The 14,439-nt window shown below is 46.4% G+C and overlaps 1 protein-coding gene across 2 annotated transcripts in view; it reads right to left on the bottom strand.

The window, feature by feature from the left end:
* Positions 1–2,535: 2,535 nt before the first annotated feature.
* The window catches only part of rnf41l (ring finger protein 41, like), a 62,969-nt gene continuing 51,065 nt past the window's right edge, over positions 2,536–14,439 (bottom strand). For both annotated transcript variants that reach the window (XM_072468043.1, XM_072468042.1), the window contains exon 8: positions 2,536–5,559. The gene's annotated coding sequence lies outside the window, so the exon portion shown is untranslated. The remainder of the gene's footprint in view (positions 5,560–14,439) is intronic.

Here is a 14,439-nt window from a genome sequence, read left to right as displayed (position 1 = left end):
CCATGATAAATTGCCCTTAGTGTCCATAAGGGTTGGGAGGGGTTATTGGGTTGCGGGGATAAGGTGGAAGTGAGGGATTAATGTGGGTCGGTGCAGACTCGATGGGCTGAATGGCCTCCTTCTGCACTGTATGTTCTATGTAATCTATGTAAAGTGCCGCCGACCTAATCAAACATTGTTTCTTTAGGGGAGGCGGTGGCATGGTGGTATTGTTGCTGGACTAGCAATCCAGAGATCCAGGATAATGATCTGGGGGCCTAGGTTTGAATCCGACCATGGCAGGTGATAGAATTTAAACTCAATAAAATATTGAGAATTTAAGAAGTCTAATGATGACCATGAAACCATTTGGTTCACTAATGTTCTTCAGGGAAGGAAATATGCCATCTTTACCTAGTCTGGCCTACATGTGACTCCAGACCCACAGCAATGTGGTTGATTCTTAACTACCCCCTCAAGGGCAATTGGGGATGGGCAATAAATGCTGGCACAGCCTGCAATGCCCACGTCCCATTAATGAACAAAATAAACAATTCAATCTCATCTTCCTCATATTCTCTTCCTCCTGTCTCAGCTTGTGGCTTTGTGATCAGGTTACCTCAATCAGGAAACACTCCCTGATATACTTAACATCTTGATTATTTGATTTTCCACTGGCTTTACAACTACAGTAGGCTGCACTCACACCTGTGATCCAGCTATATCATTCTCCAGGATAAGTTGTATCTCTGGCAATGGTATTTCTTCTATTATCCCTACTCCCGCTTTTCAAGACTCTCTAACCTTGCCTTACATAGTGGCAAGCTACTGCTCTCGCCACCAATCCCACATATTTCCACCTTTTCCGACAATGCCTTCCAAACCACATCTCCTTATCTCTTACCATTAAAGATTGACTTGCTCCCCGTAAGATCTTAATCTTCTTACTTAGTCCACCTTGTACACAAATGAACTGATATTTGCTTATCCACCAGTTTTTGAATAGTTTGCATACTTTGTGGCACCTCTTCCACTGGGAGTGGTTTTTCTTCCCACTTTAATAAATTTTACTGGCTTCTCCTGTTTACCCAGTCTGTCTTCCTAGTACGTTTTGTAAGCCATCAACACTGCAACTTCACATGTCCAGCTTTGTTACGATGAAAACACTTGAGTTTTCTTATCTCTCTACCAGTCATTGGAGCCTTTTTAGTCTGAGGCACTCTCCTTAACATCACCAACTATATCTCCTCTACATGGACCTCCCGTGAACATCTCATGTCCCTAGTTTCTATCCTTCGTAGACTGAAATTGATGTCGGACACTAAACTTTGATTTATGAACCAACTCAAAATCATAAGCCGTTTTTGCGGCCTGTCTAGCCGTTTTAACTCTGCTCTTCCACGCGTGTTCTCACTACTGCGGCCTATGAATCTTTAATTTCCTCTAAAATAATTACCTCCCGAAGCGCCTCATCAGTTTAGTTTATTTTTATTGCCCTCATCCATCTATCAATGTTTGCTTGTTTAATTCCTTCAAATTCTATATAGGTCTGACCCTAGTTCTTAGATTTCTAAACTTGTCTGTAGGCTTCTGGCACTAGTTCATAGGCACTTAATATGGCTTTCTTCACCACATCATAATCCCCAGATACCACCTCTGATAGTGAGGCAAACAAATCACAAGCTCTACCTACTAACCTTGTTTGAACCAACACCACCCACATGGTCTTTGGCCAATTCAATTGTTTAGCTACTTTCTCAAAGGATATAAAGTACTCTTTAAAGTTGTTCTCATTGAATCTTGGCAATGCTTACATATACTTAAACATGTCCCTACTAAACCTTTGTCCATGGGTTATTTCTTCTTCCCCTGAAACTTCCTCAGCTCCTGCCTTTGCCTCCAACACTTTAAATTGTTGCTCTCCTTGCAGTGCCAATTTCTGAAGTTCAATTTCTCTTTCCTTTGCTTATGCCACCCTCTCTCTCTTCCTTTGCTAATCTTTCCCTCTGAAAAAAACTTTTTGTCTTTGGCTTCATTTGCCATCTCTATTTCTGTTTTTTGCTGCATTTCCAATTCTTTCATTTTTAATTGGATTTGAACTAGTTCGAATGGGTTAGACTGTGTTACTGGTAAATTTCAATATTAAGCTATGGTCTATATTATCTCTACCTTTGACCCTTTTGGCAGGGCTAACTGCAGTTTCTCTGCCAAACACAACAGCTTTGCTTTCGAGTCCCCTTTTAAATCCTCCCGAGTGATTTCCTCCACCCCCAGGACATCTTTTGCAATTGTAAGGATCATTTTCAGTCACTCCTTATTCAATATTTTAAACCAGACAAGAATGCAATCGATCCACACACTCACTGTCTTTAAGTTTGATAACCCCAAGCTAAACCAAGAATTATACATAAGAATCCCGACACGAGCCCCCAATTTGTTACGGACGCCTGGTCAGCACTCAATAATGGCGAAGACACTGAACCAGACACGTAATGTTTTTAAGCGGTGCGGAAATATCAATTTGTTCCAGGAGTGATAATATAAGAAAGAGCTTGGTTATTTTATAAACAATCTTTATTAAAACAAAAGAAAACAATATTTAAACTTTTACTTCAGCTAACACTAACAGATTATGTGCAGTTTCTTAACCTTAACACACGAGTTCACATTAAACCTTACTGTACATGAAAATGCAGCTCATGTTCCACTATCACAGACAAAGGCAATACTTGTATTTACGAAGCACTTTTCTTCTATTCGGGACATTTGTTCAGAATCCTTTTTTCAATGGCTGCCTCAATGGCAACTTTCATAAAAACCCGAGTCAATTTCCACAATCTTTTCTTTAACTGTTCAAAGCTTTTCCTCTCTCTCTCTCTCTCTCTAAGCTCCACCCACTCCCTCAACAAAGGTTCACCCCTGAGGTGCCCAGACTTGAATCTATTCTCGTTAAAATATTGTTGTCCCGAATGACAATGGATCTTGAGTGGATCATCTTGACTGAACCGGGACATCCTATGTATTCCCACTAATGAGGTTAAGTCTGAATGGGACAAGGTAACTCGGGCTGGGGGTATATTCCACTGATTCTGCTGCTAGCAGTCTTTTCCTTTGGTCAGTTTAATGTCTAAATTACCTGCTATGTATTGGACTCCATATCTGGACCCAAGTTCCTAATATCTCCCTATCAATACACTGAACCCTTTGTCAACCCTCAAATTGAATCTTGCCATCCAGTAAAAGACCCATTTATCCCAATTTTCTTCCTTGTCGGTTAGCCAATCCTCTATCCAAGCTAATAAATTAGCCCAACCACATGTGATCTTACCTTGTGTATTAACCTTTTGCATGGCACCTTATCAAATGCCTTCTGGAAGTCCAGATATACTACATCTACAGGATCCCCATTGTCTACTTGGCTTGTTACATTTTTAAAGAACTGTAGCAAATTAATCAAACTCGATTTACCCTTCATAAAACCATGCTGACCGATGAATGCAAAACATATGATCAATTGGACATCTGTAGCAGTATTGTAGGTTCGGGGTTGTCGAAAAAGACAAACTGAAATTGGACCTACTCCAGGGCCAGGTAAGCATACCACTACAATGTATGTGGCTATGCTCGACAATGGAGTCACTTCTTCTTCAAAACCCCTCTCTAGCACAGTAACAATATTTTGCCCTTTGCCAAATCAGGCAGACTGAAAGCAGAAGTATTGCAGACATTACACACAATTACCAACATCATTCTTATCACTCCAATAGAAATGTTAGACAATTTGTCCATCAGATGTTTCCTGATAGAACCTCCAAAGGGAGGTTCCAATGTGGTGAAAAGGAGACTGCCTGTTTGTCTACATTTGGACATGCAATGCAGAAGCGCTCAAGCATAAGGGGCCAAGGTCCTATCTGTTTATGTGACAAGTTACAATCTGGTTTATAATCCAGTATTTGATTGAAATGTTATAAACATTTTACTGGTATGCCACTGAAAAGGTATAATCTGCAGTAAACGGAAAATTACAATAGCATGATAAGAATGAACAGCTGTATTAAGTGCCAGGTAGATATATACATTGTTGTTTCATTTATCTTTATCTTGCATGTATGTCACTAAATATAAGCATCTAAATGGCTTAAAATGGCTGTTTTACCCATAATTCTTTGAAACTGAGAACCTGGCATATGTAGGTAATTTACTTTGTTTGAATATAGTACCATTTGATTTGTATTTTGCAAGGAAAAGAATATTTTTGTACTTGACCAATCTTCTAATAGCATGAGTCTATACTATCCAGATAGGTACTAATTGCATAAGCTGAATTGACATACGTTCACCAGTTTTCAGAGTTTGTGGGGAAAAAAGTAAAAGCTCAGTCGGTCATCAAAGTAGAAGATTAGCAATTTCAGGTACACACATTCATTTTCAGACTTGAAGGGAACTTGCAAGTGGTGGTGTTCCCATGCACCTGCTGCCCTTGACCTTCTAGGTGGTAGAAGTCGTGGGTTTGGAAGATGCTGTCAAAAAAGCCTTGGCGAGTTGCTGCAGTGCATCGTATAGATGGTACACACGGCTGCCACTGTGGGTCTGTGGTGGAGTGAATAGATGCTGGAGGTTGTTGATGGGGTGCTAATCAACCAAGCTGCTTTGTCCTGGATGGTGTTGAGCTTCTTGGCTGTTGTTGGAGCTGCACTCGACCCTACACTCAACCAGGCAAGTGGAGATTATTCCATCACTCTCCTGACTTGTTCCTTGTATATGGGTGGACAGGCTTTGGGGAGTTAATTTCCACAGTATTTCCAGCCTCTGACCTGCTCTTGTAGCCACAGTGTGTGTAGCTGGCCCAGTTCAGTGGCTACCCCAAGGAAGTTGATAGTGGGGGATTCAGTGATAGTAATGCACAGATGGTTACATTCTCTCTTGGAGATTTCCATTGGGTGCTGCAAATGTAACTTGCCCCGTATCAACTCGAGCCGAGTCAGTTGAAAAGGAAAAATGTGCAGGGCTATAGGGAGAAGGCAGATAAATAGCACTAAGTGAATTGCTTATTTAAGAAATCCAGTGCAGACATGATGGATCAAATGGCCTCCTCCTGTGTTGTAACAACGCTGTAGCGTTAAGGCACTTTTTAACCTTAAAAGAGGCTTCAATACCTCAACTAATTGTCGTGTTTCACACTGGCAGTAGAAGAATTGGCGTAACTTAATCACATAGTTTGAATGTGGCGGCTTGCTTATTTAAATTCAAATTTATTATATTTTGCCTAAGAAGAATAGGTGCCTTTTAGAAGGCTATATGGTTAAAGTGCAAACACAATAGTTGATCTAATCAGTGATAGTGACAGAAATCAGTGACTGCTCCTTGCTTTGTTTCTGTTCAGTTGGGAAAATGTGAGGAGGCAGGAGAAGTCGTTGCAAAGTCACAATGTCTATCCTCTGCCAATTTAACAACTTTGAATAATGAAGAAACTTTCCATAACATCAATCCGAATTTAGTACTTTTGTAGACATCTGACAGCAATACTTGAAGTGAGTTCTTCTGAAGTTCAACAGTATAATGACTTGGAAATTAGAGTTTCTGAGGAAGGAATGAGAAGAAATCAGCATTGAAAAAAATGGTACACAACATTGATTTCACTGTAACATGAAGTTTAATGAACATGAGACATAAAAGAAAAGAGAAGACCATGCAGCCTACTCTGCCATTCAGTATGGCATCTTGGGCTTCACTTTACCACCTGCTCCCCATATCCTTGGATTCCCCGAGCCACACATCTGTATCTCCTAGCCTTAAATCTAGTCAATGATGACATGTGTACAACCCTCCAGTGTAGAGAATTCTAAAGATTCTGACCTTTTGAGTGAAGAGATTTCTCCTCAACTCAATCCTAAATGATGGACCTCTTATCGTGAAACTGTCCCTTGTTCCAGATCCCTCAGGCGGGGAAACAACCTCTCAGTATCTGCCCTGTCAAGTCCCTTCATCTTGAATGTTTCAGTGAGATCACGTCTCATTCTTCTAATCCTCAGATAATATAGATCTAATGTGCTCAGCCTCTCAAAGGACAACCCTCTCAGCCCAAGTACCAATCTAGCAAGCCTTTACTATACTGTCTCCAATGCAAGTATATCCTTTCTTATTTTTTTTTTTTTAAATATATTTTATTGAAAATTTTTCGATCACAATTTTTTCCCCTTACAAATCAAACATAACAAAAAAGAAAATTTAACAGTGAACAAATGGCTAATCAACATGGTAAACTAATCATTGAACATAAACTAAAACTTTCCACCCCCCCGCCCTCCCCCCCTGGGTTGCTGCTGCTGGTCATCTGTCTTCCCTCTAACGTTCCCCTAGGTAGTTGAGGAATGGCTGCCACCGCCTGGTGAACCCTTGAGCCGATCCTCTCAGCGCAAACTTCATCTGCTCCAATTTTATAAACCCCGCCATATCGTTTATCCAGGCCTCCAGTCTGGGGGGTTTTGCTTCCTTCCACATGAGTAAAATCCTACGCCGGGCTACTAGGGACGCAAAGGCCACAACATCGGCCTCTTTCGCCTCCTGCACTCCCGGCTCATCCGCAACTCCAAATAAAGCTAGCCCCCAGCCTGGTTTGACCCGGACCTTCACCACCTTCGAGATCACTCCCGTCACTCCCTTCCAATACCCCTCCAGTGCCGGGCACGACCAAAACATATGTGCGTGGTTTGCCGGGCTTCCGCCGCACCTCCCACACCTGTCCTCCACTCCAAAGAACCTGCTCAATCTTTCTCCCGTTATGTGTGCTCTATGTAGCACCTTGAATTGAATCAGGCTAAGCCTGGCGCACGAGGAAGAGGAATTTACCCTGCTTAGGGCATCAGCCCACATACCCTCCTCTATCTCCTCCCCTAGCTCTTCTTCCAAATATATCCTTTCTTAGACAATACAAACCAAAACTGTGCACAGTATTCCAGCTGTGGTCTCCCCAAAGCCCTGTAGACTTGTAGTAGGACTTATTCATTCCTGTAACTCCAATCCTCTTACAATGTTCCTTGTATCAGTATATTCAAGTCTCTCTGAACAGCAACATTTACAAGTTTAATGCATTTTTAAAAATATTCTGTTTATGATAAAAGTGAATAACCTCACACTTCCTCACATTTAGTGTCTCAACCAGCAATTCCGGGGCAGAAACTGTGTTGGATTTAGGATCTTGCTAGTTTGCAGGTCATGTGGTTTGGGCCAAGTCGTGTAGGGTTGAGAGTCGCTTGGACCACAGGAAAAGACAGGGACTGTGCTAATGCAGCATCGAGCTGAAGAAGCTGCTAAGTTATTTTATTCATCAATAATAATTCTAATTCCTGCATTGGGAAGGGAGCTTAAAAAATGTCTGGTTTTCGGACATCGCCAGTTTTCAGATAGCTGGATTTGAGACACTGGGCTGGATTCTCCATTAGCCAACGCCAAAATCGGCAAATGCAATTAGGAGGAGAGGTGCCGATTTGACGCCAAATCGCGATTCTCTGTCACCTCGAAAACGACGTCAATGCGTTTCACTCCGCGTGTACAGTAGACACTATTTGCATATCATTAGCGGGCCTGACCCGGTACTCTCCAGGGCCTCCACGATTCTCCGCCTCCAATGGGTAGAATTCCCGACAGTGTGGTTCAAAAATCGTAAAACCGGCCTGGCGGCTGCTGAGGGAGAGGGAGGGGGGTTATGGAAGGTGTCCAACATTGCCATAGTTTGCTGACATTTGTGCCGCCGGCCGGGGGGCTTCTGCCAGGGCTGCGGGGAGTAGTGGGGGGTGGCCGGGAGGTGGGCTGTGGGGTCGGGGTGGTCATGCACGGAGCATCATTGCAGCAGCCATGCAGCTGTGCACACCGCTAACAGCCCACTTTGAACCTGGTGCCATGGGTCAAATAGATGTCCCTCCAGGGCACCCCCCGCCGGAGTGCCCTCTGGCCCCAGACAACCCATCAGCTGTATGGGCGCGCTCCAGTACAACCAGTGCCATCTTGTTGGCTGGAATGAGTGTGTGTGGGGATTGTAATGTGTATGTGCAGTTGCAGCTTGTCAGCCTCCCCAGTGTCGATCACAGACCCGGCGAATCCCGCATCGTTTTTCATTGGAATTGATTATTTTCCACGTGGCACCGGTGCTAGCCCCTCAACGGTAGCGGAATCGGGTCCAGTTTTTCTGTCCACTGATTCTCCGTTACCGTCAACACTTAAGTCTCAGAAACGGAGAATCCTGCCCACTGTATCTGTACTCTGTCAGCTTGTTGCCCACTCACTTAACCCCTTTGCAGTCCCTGGTATCGGGGCAGTTTGAAACATTGAGGTGCTTTGGAAGGATGGCTTCAGAGGGACAGTTCACTCAGAGTGGGTGGAGGAGACGCTTGCCCTGATAAAAGCTGCATTGACGAAGACGTTGGTTGAGGTGCAGGAGCAAGGAGAGAAGATGAAGTGGGTGGAGGAGACATTGTCACATCATAGCGATCAGCTCACCTTGACGGGTGAGGAGCTACGGAGGGTAGCGGAGGCCAATAAGGGGCTAAGAGCCAAAGTGGAGGACCTGGAGAACAGGTCGAGGAGACAGAATTTGAGGATCGTGGGCTTGCCCGGTGGGGTGGAGGGCCGGAAGCTGACACGTTCGCTAACTTGATGGGGGAGGGAGGAGAGCCCTCCCTCTAGGAGTTGGATAGGTCCTATCGGTCACTCCGGCTGAAGCCTAGAACAACCAAGGGCGGTCACAGTCTGCTTCCGCAGCTACCATTTCAAGGAGAAGGTTTTCATAGATTATCATAGAATTTACAGTGCAGAAGGAGGCCATTCGGCCCATCGAGTCTGCACCGGCTCTTGGAAAGAGCACCCTACCCAAGCCCACACCTCCACCCTATAACCCAGTAACCCCACCCAACACTAAGGGCAATTTTGGACACTAAGGGCAATTTAGCATGGCCAATCCACCTAACCTGCACATCTTTGGACTGTGGGAGGAAACCGGAGCACCCGGAGGAAACCCACGCACACAAGGGGAGGATGTGCAGACTCTGCAGACAGTGACCCAAGCCGGAATCGAACCTGGGACCCTGGAGCTGTGAAGCAATTGTGCTATCCACAATGCTACCGTGCTGTTTTGAGCTGGGCGAAACAGAAGCGGGACGTAAATGGGAAGAAAGAACCCATGGAGATTTTTACACCGGAGGGATCGTGAGTATTTGGTTTTTTTCCCGGTGTACAAGGTGTTCTCGAGGATGGACTTTTCTGTGGTGGGGAAGACACTGTGGCTGGTGTTAAGAGGGTAGAGTATTCCGCAATTGTGATTTCTGATCATGCCCCACGTTGGTGGGATGTGGTGCTGAAGAACGGATGCGAGTCATAGAGGTTTACAGCATGAAAACAGAAAACAGACCCTTCGGCCCAACTTGTTCATGCCGCCCAGTTTTTAACCACTAAGCTAGCCCCAATTGTCCGCATTTGGTCCATATCCCTCTATTCCCAGCTTTCCCATATAACTGTCTAAATGCTTTTTAAAAGACAAAATCGTACTCGCCTCTTCTACTGCCTCTGGCAGCTCGTTCCAGACACTCACGACCCTGAGTGAAAGAATTACCCCTCTGGACCCTTTTGTATCTCTCCCCTCTCACCTTAAACCTGTGCCCTCTAGCTTTAGGCTCCCCTACCTTTGGGAAAAGATGTTGACCTTATCTATGCCCCTCTTTATTTTATAGACCTCCATAAGATCACCCCTAAGCCTCCTAAGCTCCAGGGAATAAAGTCCCAGTCTATCCAGCCTCTCCTTATAACTCAAACCATTAAGTCCCGGTAGCATCCTAGTAAATCTTTTCTGCACACTTTCTAGTTAATATATTTTCTATAATAGGGTGACCAGAACTGTACACAGAGGCTGGGGTGGAGGAAGGATGTGGGGTTGTTGGCGATATCTGTGATAGGGTGGGGAAAGTGACTGAGGAGTATGTAGGGTTCAACTGTACGGGGGAGGTCTCGCCGTTGGTGGTTTGGGAGGCTCTGAAGGCAGTGGTGAGGTGATTTTGTTTAAGGCTAAGGTGGAGAGGGAGGAGCCCCAGCGGTTTATAGAAGAGATTTTGAAAGTGGACAGTAGGTATGTGGGGTACCTGGATCTAGGGTCCCTGGTGAAGGAGTTGCAGGTGAGGTTCGAACTGCTGTCCACGGGAAAAGTGGTGTTTCAACAGAGGGGTGAAGGGAGCAGTTTGTGAGTACGGGGAGAAGCAGGTCGTATGTTGGCAGGCCAGCATCATAGGCAAGCCACAGCGAGGGAGATAGTTTGGGTTTGAGATATGACGGGGGAGCTGGTAGTGGCCCCAGAGCAGATTGACAAGGTGTTTGAGGAGTTTTATAGGGGCTTGTATAAGTCGGAATCACCACAGGATGAGCGGGAGATAAGGGAGTTTTTGGGAAGATTAGAGTGCCTGAGATTGGATGAAATGGAGAATGTGGAGGAGCCGGTCATGGTAGAGGAAGTGAAGACAGCGGTGCCGGATGAGTACCCGGTGGAATTTTACAAGAAATTTAAAGATAAGTTGGCGCCATTGCTGGTGGAAATGTTAGCGGACGGGATGGTTAGGAGGGCTTTGCCGAAAACAATGGGGCAGGCCGCCATCTCGTTGCTGCTAAAGAAGGATACGGACCTGGTGGAGTGTGGATCAGACAGGCCCATATCTCTGCTGCATGTAGACGCCAAGATGCTGGCGCTAAGGTTGGAGGTGTGCCTTCCAAAGGTGATTAAGGAGGAGCAGACGGGGTTCGTTAAGGGCAGACAGCTGTCTTCAAATGTGCGGCAGCTGCTGAATGTGGTGCTTTCTCAGGCAGAGGGAAGGGGTCTGGAGGTGGTCGTGGCATTTGATGCAGAGAAGACATTTGATCAAGTGGAGTGGAGTTACCTGATTGTGGTGTTGGAGAAGTTTGGGATTGGGCCTAAGTTTGTGGCAGGGTGAAGTTGCTGTATAAGGAGATGATGGTGAGCGTGCGTGCGAATGATATGAATTCAGGGTATTTCTCGTTGCACTAGGGAACGAGGCGGGGTGCCCCATGACTCACCCTTCTGTTTGTGTTGGTGATGGAGCCCTTGGCTTTTGGGTTGAGGAGCACGGGGTTGTGGAAGGGGATAGTGAGGGCAGCATGGAGCATCGGGTGTCCTTGTAAGTGGATGATTTGCTGCTGTACTTTAGAGCCGGGCTCCTTTGTGGGGGACACAAAGGGTTTGCTCCAAAGATTTGGGACGTTTTCAGGATATAATCTGAAATTGGGGAAAAGGGAGTATTTTGTGGTTTCCTCTCCAGGGTCGGGGGGCTGGGGTGAGGGGTTGCCATTCCGTGTAGTAGCGTCTCACTTCAGGTATCTGGGGTGCAGGTGGCTCGGGACTTGGCATGTCTTCAGAAGTAGAATTTCTCTAATTTGGTGGAGAGGGTGATGGTTGATTTGTCGAGGTGGGATGATCTTCCTGTCGTCGGCAGGCCAGGTGCTGCCGGTGAACATAAGAACTAGGAGCAGGAGTAGGCCATCTGGCCCCTCGAGCCTGCTCCGCCATTCAATGAAATCATGGCTCATCTTTTGTGGACTCAGCTCCACTTTCCGGCCCGAACACCATAACCCTTAATCCCTTTATTCTTCAAAAAACTATCTATCTTTATCTTAAAAACATTTAATGAAGGAGCCTCAACTGCTTCACTGGGCAAGGAATTCCATAGATTCACAACACTTTGGGTGAAGACGTTCCTCCTAAGCTCAGTCCTAAATCTACCTCCCCTTATTTTGAGGCTATGCCCCCTAGTTCTGCTTTCACCCGCCAGTGGAAACAACCTGCTCGCATCTATCCTATCTATTCCTTTCATAATTTTATATGTTTCTATAAGATCCCCCCACATCCTTCTCAATTCCAATGAGTACAGTGCCAGTCTACTCAACCTCTCCTCGTAATCCAACGCCTTCAGCTCTGGGATTAACCTAGTGAATCTCCTCTGCACACCCTCCAGCGCCAGTACTTCCTTTCTCAGGTAAGGAGACCAAAACTGAACACAATACTCCAGGTGTGGCCTCACTAACACCTTATACAATTGCAGCATAACCTCCCTAGTCTTAAACTCCATCCCTCTAGCAATGAAGGCCAAAACTCCATTTGCCTTCTTAATCACCTGTTGCACCTGTAAACCAACTTTCTGCGACTCATGCACTAGCACACCAAGGTCTCTCTGCATAGCAGCATGTTTTAATATTTTATCATTTAAATAATAATCCCTTTTGCTGTTATTCCTACCAAAATGGATAACCTCACATTTGTCAACATTGTATTCCATCTGCCAGACCCTAGCCCATTCACTTAGCCTATCCAAATCCCTCTGCATACTTCCGGTATCCTCTGCACTTTTTGCTTTACCACTCATCTTAGTGTCATCTGCAAACTTGGACACATTGCACTTGGTCTCCAACTCCAAATCATCTATGTGAAGATGAACATTCAACCGTGGTTTTTGTTTCAGTGCCTTCAAGTGGGTGGATAGGCTAATTTCTTAGTTTGTCTGGGCGGGGAAAATGGCCAGGATAAGGAAGACTGTGCTGCAGAGGGGACGGCAGTCGTGAGGGGTTAGGCCTCTGGAATTCGATGTACTATTATTGGGCGGAGAATACGGAGAAGGTTTGGGGATGGAATAGGGAGGCGGGGGCTCTGAAGGCAAGAATGGAGGTGGAGGCTCTGAGGGCAAGGATGGAGGCGGATTAGTGTCGGGGGTCAGGGTTACAGGCACTGGCAACGGTGCCGCTCCTGTTGGCTCCAGGGAAGTATTCTGTGAGTCCAGTGGTGGTGGCTACATTCAAGATTTGGAGGCAGTTCTGGCAGCATTCCGGTTGGGAGCGGCGTCGGGGAAGAATGCTGATCAGGGGAACTCACGGATTTGAGCCGGGGAGGATGAATGCGAGGGGAGGGGGATCAGGGAGATGAAGGATTTGTTTCTGGGAGGAACTGAGTGAGGAGTTTAGGTTGGCGTGGGAGGAGAGTTTTCGGTACATGCAGGTGTGGGACTTTGCGATAACACCTGCCTCTTCATTGCTGGAGGTGGCGCTGCCAGCAGATGGGGGGGGGGGTCGCCTCAGGGATTTGGAGGTGGGTATCGTATCCAAGGAGGGGGTTATGGCTATGTGGGAGGAGTTGGGGGCAGCGTTGGAGGAGGGATTGTGGTGTGAGGTGCTATGGAGGGTGAAAGCCTCGAGTTTGTGTGCAAGGCTGGTACAGCTGAAGGTGGTGTGTAGGACGAAGTCGAGGATGATCTGGCTGTTTGAGGGGGTAGAGGACATCTGTGAGCAGTGTGGAAGGGTCCTGCGAATCATGTGCACATGTTCTGGTACCTGCCCGAAGTTGGAAAGGTTTAGGACAGTTTTCAGCACCATTTTGGGGGCTTTGCATGTAGATGCGGAGCCAGGTCACCTAGAGGCCATATTCGGGTGCTGCAGAGGGGACGGCAGTCGTGAGGGGGCGTGCGATGGCACAAATTCGTGGAGAGGGAGAAGATTCTAAGGTGGGCCAGGGAAAAGTGAGACTGTGAATGGGAGGAGAATAGTGTCCGAATATACCAGGAAATTGGTGCGGACTGGCAAAGAGGTGTGCTGCATTCAACAGGGCCAAGGCGGTGCTGTACTGAAGGAAGATTTGGTTTGGGGTATTGTACCCGACAAAACTTTAGGTCACATTTGAAGTCCAGGAACATTTGAGACGCCAGAAGAAGCCAATGACTTTATAAGGGACCATAAACTGGAGGAGAACTAAGAGTTGGTGTGAGATGGAGGAGCCAATTCTGCAAAGGTTGGATCATCTGTGGTGTTTTCTTTTTGGGAGGGAGTGATTTGTGATTTTGAATTATTTTCTTTATGAGTAAGGGGTGTGTATGGTGGGGTTGCCGGCCGAGTGGTATTCAGGTGGGTTAGGAGCCGTTTGCAAAGGCCAAGGAGGGACCGGTTGGGGGAGGGTGTGCAGGGAGGCCTTCGAGCGGGTATTGCCATGCTAGCAGGTAATGCTGGTGAACCGAGGTGATTGAGGATTACGTGGAGATTAATCAAATGGGGAGGTGTCGGCAGCCACGTTCTGGGAGGCGTTGAAGGCCCACAGGGTAGGAGGAGGGAGGGGAATGGACGGCGGGGAATGGACGGCTGCTGGACGAGATAGCCAGGGGCTCCTACTAAAGAACTGTTGGCAGAGAGGGGGGAAGATGGTTTCAGTTCCAGGAGGATAAATGAGGGGGTATTATGAGGAGCTGTACAGGGTCGAAGCGGGTGGAGAGGAAGGAGAGATGGTACATTTCTGGATGGATTGGAGTTTCCAACTTTGGAGGAAGTGAGGAGGCAGTCTTTGGAGGAGCCGCTGGGGCTAAGGGAGGTGATCGATAGTATCGGGGGATGAAAACGGGGAAAGCCCCAGGCCGGACTGCTTCCCGGCAGAGT

Source organism: Scyliorhinus torazame, chromosome 11, assembly GCF_047496885.1.
Source record: "Scyliorhinus torazame isolate Kashiwa2021f chromosome 11, sScyTor2.1, whole genome shotgun sequence".
Classification (NCBI taxonomy): Eukaryota; Metazoa; Chordata; class Chondrichthyes; order Carcharhiniformes; family Scyliorhinidae; genus Scyliorhinus; species Scyliorhinus torazame.
The sequence above is the reverse complement of the archived record's forward strand: the minus strand, read 5'-3'. Positions and strand labels throughout refer to the sequence as shown.